We start from the raw sequence: 6,699 nt of genomic DNA on the forward strand, positions 1-6,699 counted from the left end.
CTCTCTTACTATGTGTGCCGTTTCTAGGATCACACTCTTCTGCATGAGTCCTGGAGCTACTTCAGCCTCTAGTTTTTCTAGATTCCTTTTCAGGGATCTTGGGATCGTGCCTAGTGCTCCTATGATTATGGGTACGATTTCCACTGGCATATCCCATATCCTTCTTATTTCTATTTTCAGATCTTGATACTTATCCAATTTTTCCCTCTCTTTCTCTTCAACTCTGGTGTCCCATGGTATTGCGACATCAATGAGTGATACTTTCTTCTTGACTTTGTCAATCAACGTCACGTTCTGGTCTGTTTGCACGTATCACCCTATCCGTTCTGATACCATAGTCCCAGAGGATCTTTCGCCCGATCGTTTTCTATCACTCCTTCAGGTTGGTGCTCGTACCACTTATTACTGCAAGGTAGCTGATGTTTCTTGCACAGCTCCAGTGGAGGGCTTTTGCTACTGAATCATGCCTCTTTTTGTACGGTTCTGTGCAAGTGCCGGGCATTCACTTGCTATGTGGTTTATGGTTTCACTTTTCGTATTGCACTTCCTACATATGGGAGAGATGTTATTTCCGTCTATCGTACTTTAACATATCTGGTTCTTAGGCCTGATCTTTGTGCCGCTGTTATCATTCCTTCAGTTTCCTTCTTTAGCTCTCTCTGTAGCCATTGCCATGTGTCATCGCTGGCTAGTTCTTTAGTCTGTCTCATGTATTGTCCGTGCATTGGTTTGTTGTGCCAGTCCTCTGTTCTTTCTGTCTTTCTCCTGTCTCTGTATATTTCTGGGTCTTCGTCGGGGGGGGCTGCTTTTATTAGTCCTTCTTCCCATGCACTCTTTAGCCACTCGTCTTCACTGGTTTTCAGATATTGCCCCATTGCTGTGTTTTCGATGTTGACGCAGTCCTCTATACTTAGTAGTCCTCTCCCTCCTTCCTTTCGTGTTATGTATAGTCTGTCCGTATTTGCTCTTGGGTGTAGTGCTTTGTGTATTGTCATATGTTTCCTGGTTTTGTCTGATCTATGCTGCGGAGCTCTGCCTTCGTCCATTCCACTATTCCTGCGCTGTATCTGATTACTGGCACTGCCCATAGTGTGTTTATGGCTTTTATCATATTTCCGGCGTTGAGTTTTTGACTTGATATCGCCTTGAGTTCTCTGCATATATTCTTTCCTGATCGTGTCCTTCATCTCTTGGTGTTTTATATCTCCTCCTTCCATTATTCCCAGGTATTTGTATCCTGTCTCATCTATGTGTTTGATGTTGCTCATCTGGTAGCTTTATCCTTCAGTTCTCGTTACTTTATCTTTTTGTATGTTGACTAAGGCGCATTTTTCTATTCCAAACTCCATCCTGATGTCCCCAGATACAATCCTTACAGTCTGGATTAGGGTATCTATTTCCTTGATGCTCTTACCATACAGCTTGATGTCGTCCATGAACATCAGATGGTTGATTCTGTTGCCTCTTTTCTTGAGTTGGTACCCGGCATCCATCTTCTGTAGTACTTTTGTCATGGGAATTATTATTATTATTATTATTTTATTATTATTATTATTATTATTTATTTTGAAGGTAGGAGACCCTCTTTCAAACTTCTTTTTTGTTAAAGACAATGGCAGCATCAGTGGAATTGATTTGATATATGGGCTTTTCAATTCTTATTATTTTCTTCTCATCAGGGATGATATTTGCTGATAGCTGGCCGATGTTCATAATCTGGATAGGGAAATGGCTTCTAAAAATATCAATTTATTCATATGATAGCAAAAAGTAGTGTATGCTCGCCATAGAATTCATAAATTGCAGAGTCTGGAAATCAAGATTTATTCTCGTGTGTAGAATATTCTTCATCGTTTTCTAAGGACGTAGCAAAATTCAGTTTCCAAGCAAATCATCGGTTCATTCGCAATGAAGGGTGGGCTTGTTCTGGTTGGAATGGGGGCATTAGACGGTACTTATAGTGTCCCAGGTGCTTTGTCTTGTGAGAGCTGAATATTCATCGGCAGGATAAGGGGATTAAGTCCCTAAGTGAAGCCTGTCTCCTAGAGGCGGATGCTCTCACTGGTCTTCGCGTGCGGATGTGGGAGACTGAGAGGCTAGTATTGGGAAGGTTACTGCTGGTCGATGGTGATGCGTAGGGCACCGCCCACCAGCACCCCAGAGCCGACTGAATGAACTAATCAGGTGGTGGCCCCATCTACCAGCAGAGACCTTCCAAATACTACCCTCCTAGTCTCCAACGACCGCATGCGAAGACGTTGCGAGCATCCACCTCTAGGAGATGGCTTCACTCTGTGACTTAATCCCCTGATCCAGCCATTGAGAATAAACCCATGATACGGTTGGTAATGGAATTCCACTAGGTCCTTAGAAAACAACGAAGAATATTCTACACACGAGAACAAATCCTGATTTCCAGACTCTGCAATTTGTGAGCTCTATAGAGAGCATACGACACTTATTGCTATCATTTGAATAAATTAATATTTTTAGAAACCATTTCCTTACCCAGAATATGAACATCGGCCAGCTTTTAGCAAATATCAGCCTTGATGAGAAGAAAATAATAAGACGAATCGAAAAGACCATATATAAAATCAATTCCACTGAAGCTGCCATATCTGTAACAAAATATTGTTATTATTATTATTATTATTATTATTATTATTATTATTATTATTATTATTATTATTATATTATTATATAGTTTAACATATCACTGGGCTGACTTTCAGCTCTCATAGGGCTGGCCCGTAAGATTAAAATAAAATACCAAGTCTAGATCTAAGGCCAAACACTGGGACCCAATAGGTCATTCAGAACGGTGATGAACGAATTAAAATTAAATTAAAAATTGCACATAGGCACATGCTGGAACACATACACACAATAATTACATTTACTCATGCTTCCATACATACAAAATAAGAAGGTATGTTAATTCGACAAGTTACTATAAGGGTTTTCAATCTTTTATTATTTACTTATATTTTATTAATTAAATCACAGTTCCTCATGAACATCAAAATCGGAATGACTGAAAATGTAGAAGGTTTTGACAAAATTTCCTTTGACGATTTATTTCCAAAAGTTGACAGTCTCTGTTGGTCATACTTTGGACACTCACACAACACTTGTCTGACAGTTATCACCTTGAACTCTGAGCACTCGTGGGCTGCTCATTAAGCGTCAATGTGCCAGATGAGTATGGCCTCTTCTGAAACTTGTCAGAATTACTTGTGCATGTCTCTCTCTCTGATATGATGAAAATTTTTTAACATTAGGTTTTATTTGTTTTGGTTTATTATTTTCAGGTTTTTCATTCCATATATATTACCATTTATTTATGATATCCACCTCTAATTTATGATACCCACCACTAATCAGTAACAGCGATATTCACATTTGATCTTGTCATATGTGTTGCTTCTTTGGCTGCTCTATCAGCCTCTTCATTTCATTTGATCCCTACATGGGCAGGGACCCAGTATATTTCTGCATTTTCCCCATTATTACATAACTTATGGAGAAGTAATTTCATTTGTTATAAGATAATACTTTTTTATTTGTAACTCTGAATAGCTTTCATAGTGTTTCTTAAGTCACTAGAAATCACAAAATTATTGAATGATCTTTATTGTTTTTTATAGGAGATGCAATTGCACACAACTCTGTTGTGAATATTGAAGCATTATTAGGTAGAGAGAACGTCTAAGTTTTGTCTTGGGGCACTGCAGCATATCCGACCCCGTGCTCTGATTTAGATCCATTTGTATATACTTTGCGTAATGTGGACCTTTTTGGTTTATATATTCCATTGTATGTTAATTACGGTGTTCTGGCGTATATGAGTAACTTTTTTATAAATATTTCAGGTGTGTACAAAACCTCAATTTTTTTTTTTTGTCCAAGGTGGAGGTGATTTTACTTTTATATATATATTCAGCGACTAAAACAGTCTTCTAACTCTAAATGGGAAAGGTGGTGGATGGTTATTTGTAAAATACATCTCTTAATTCAAATAAGTCTTTTGCCGGAGAATCACTTTTCATTGTTACTAGCTCTATACGGACAGAGAGAGGTAATTCACCATATTCAACTTGTAAAGATGATTTTGGTGATGATCTAAAGGCTCCTGAGCATATTCTAAGGCCTTCATTGTGTACAAGGTCTAACATTTTCTGTGCTGCCTCCGATGCTGAGCCATATATTTCGCTTCCATAACCAATAATAGACAGCATTGCTGCTTTATACAGAACTGAGTGGGAGTCCAAATTTTATCCTCCCGAACGTGCCATGTTAGTTGAACATTTACCATCTTCTCTAACAATTTGCATATGCAGATTGTTAAAGAAACTGGTCTGTAATTATTTATACAGGAAAATAATATCGAAGCAATAAATGATTATACAACTGTAATAATTATGACTCTGCCATAGGTGCTAAGTTGTAGATCATCTCAAAACAAACATTGTCACCTCCAGGAGCAGATTTGTTGCTCTTCAACATTCCAATTCTTCTGCAAGACATTTTTTATTATAATATACATCTCCTATTGTTCGAAATTTATTGTTAGTGTTCATCTAAATTTTTATCACAGCTTACATTTGCTAAGTTTTCTCCTAATATATTAGTATTTCATTTGGATCAAGTATCCTTTTCTCATCTCTTAATATGGCATGTCTAGGTGGTTTAACATGAGCAACTTTTATTTTTCCTGAATTTTACCCACATTTCTCTACTGGAGTATTATGAGAGAGATCTGATATGTATTTCCTCTATGAAATAACTCTTTCTGGAATCACTCGCTTTTTAAATTTTTATATATCAATTGCTATTAATAATATAGTCATCTTTTGTATAGTTCCTTCTAATATTGGTAATGTTTTATTTATTTTACTGATCCTTCTATTCACACTATCTGATCGTCTTCCAATTTGGTGTTTTATTTTTATCAGTTCTGTTAGTTTCGCATACCACCATGGAAGTTTGTGTTTTATTGGATGAGATTTTGATTTTGGTATAGCTTGATAAGCAGCAATTTTAATGAAATCACCAAGAAACCTACTGGTTTCATTATGATCTTGTATATACTGAAATGGTGGGAAATTCCTAATGTGGAATTCGTATTGTTCCCAATCTGCTTTGTGTATGCTATTTTGAGGGATATGTTTAGGATTATTTAGCAACAATGAAACCAATATAGGGAAATGATCACTGGTATGCAAGTCATCAACTGTGTTCTAATCCAATATGTCTACAATTCTTGTTGTACATAACGCATCTCGTTTAAATCAATGAATTCTTCTATTTTACTTCATGCTATATTTGATTTTGTACAATTACAGTCCCATATTGGGTTGTTAGCATTAAAGTCACCTACTATTAATGTAAATTCCTTGGTATTGTTAAGTAAACAATTAAGCTTATCAGTGTCGTGTTTTTTTAGGTTGGTTTATAGATTACATATGTATCGTTCTTTATTCGTATTTTAACACTTAATATTTGCAAGTCATTAACGTTTACAGGTACATTTTCATAGCAAACTTTACTATGTACATATATGGCTGTACCTATATGTAGATGCTAAGGTATAATTACCTATAGTTGATATTGTTTCGTTGACATGTTGTAAACATAACATCATTGTTTCATATTCCCTTAGTATTCGTTTTATTTCTCCCAAATGTAGCCTGGTCTGCAGACCATTTACGTCCAATTGTATAATATAGTTATTAAAGATATTACGTCAGTGTGTTCAAGTATGAGTTTTTTCTTTCTTTGTGGATTATAAATCTGCCTTTTTTCTGAAACGTTATTTACGTCATTTATTTGTTTTTCTTTATTAGGTGTCCAATGCTTATACAGCCCTTTTCCTGAGTGTCTGAAATAGTAGTCTCCATATTTCTGTATTTTATAAAATTTGTTTACCCAAATTGCGCCAATTATTGGTGATGGAGTGATCTCTTCTCCCTTCACATAATCATTTTTGTCAATGGTTTGTTCCCCTACTATTTCTTTGATGTTCTGGGTATTTGCTTCCATTGGTTTTATTATTATTTTAGGCCGCAAAGATATATTTTTTATCATTTGTTGGTTTACGTTCTTTTACTATTATCTCTTTGATAATAGTTGACCTTCTAGTTTTGGGTGGAGTTTTCTCTAGAGTTCTCTTTTTGTCTTTAGCTTCCAGTTCATTCTTCAAGTGTTTCTGTATTACATGTAATATTTTCTCGCTGTTCCATTTGCTCCAATATCTCAAACTGATTTGAACAAATATCCATATTAGAATTTGTATACATTTCTTGTTTCCTTGCTTTTTAGTTTCTTCTTACAAAGTAGTTCGTAATCCTGGAGATTGATCTATCGGGGTTTTGTTACTCTTATATTTTTCCATTATGTTTCGGTTTTTGATATTACAGTGGAAAAAGTACGTTTTCTAGCAGGATCATGCCTCCCTCAAACTTTCACAGTTAATTTCTTTTAAGAGATGATTAAGATTTTGTTTATCTCCCATAGATTTAGGTTCTCGTCATATTAGACGGGGATGATGTTATTTCCATCACTGTATCACAAATGTTTTTCAACTGGTTTCAGCGTCCACCACATGTCACCCATGAAAGTTGACTTGCGTGGGCTGCAGAGTTCTTCAATAAGTAAGAAAAGATTTTTTTTTTTTTCACCTTTCATTCTGAATGT

Source organism: Macrobrachium nipponense, chromosome 36, assembly GCF_015104395.2.
Source record: "Macrobrachium nipponense isolate FS-2020 chromosome 36, ASM1510439v2, whole genome shotgun sequence".
NCBI classification, from domain to species: domain Eukaryota; kingdom Metazoa; phylum Arthropoda; class Malacostraca; order Decapoda; family Palaemonidae; genus Macrobrachium; species Macrobrachium nipponense.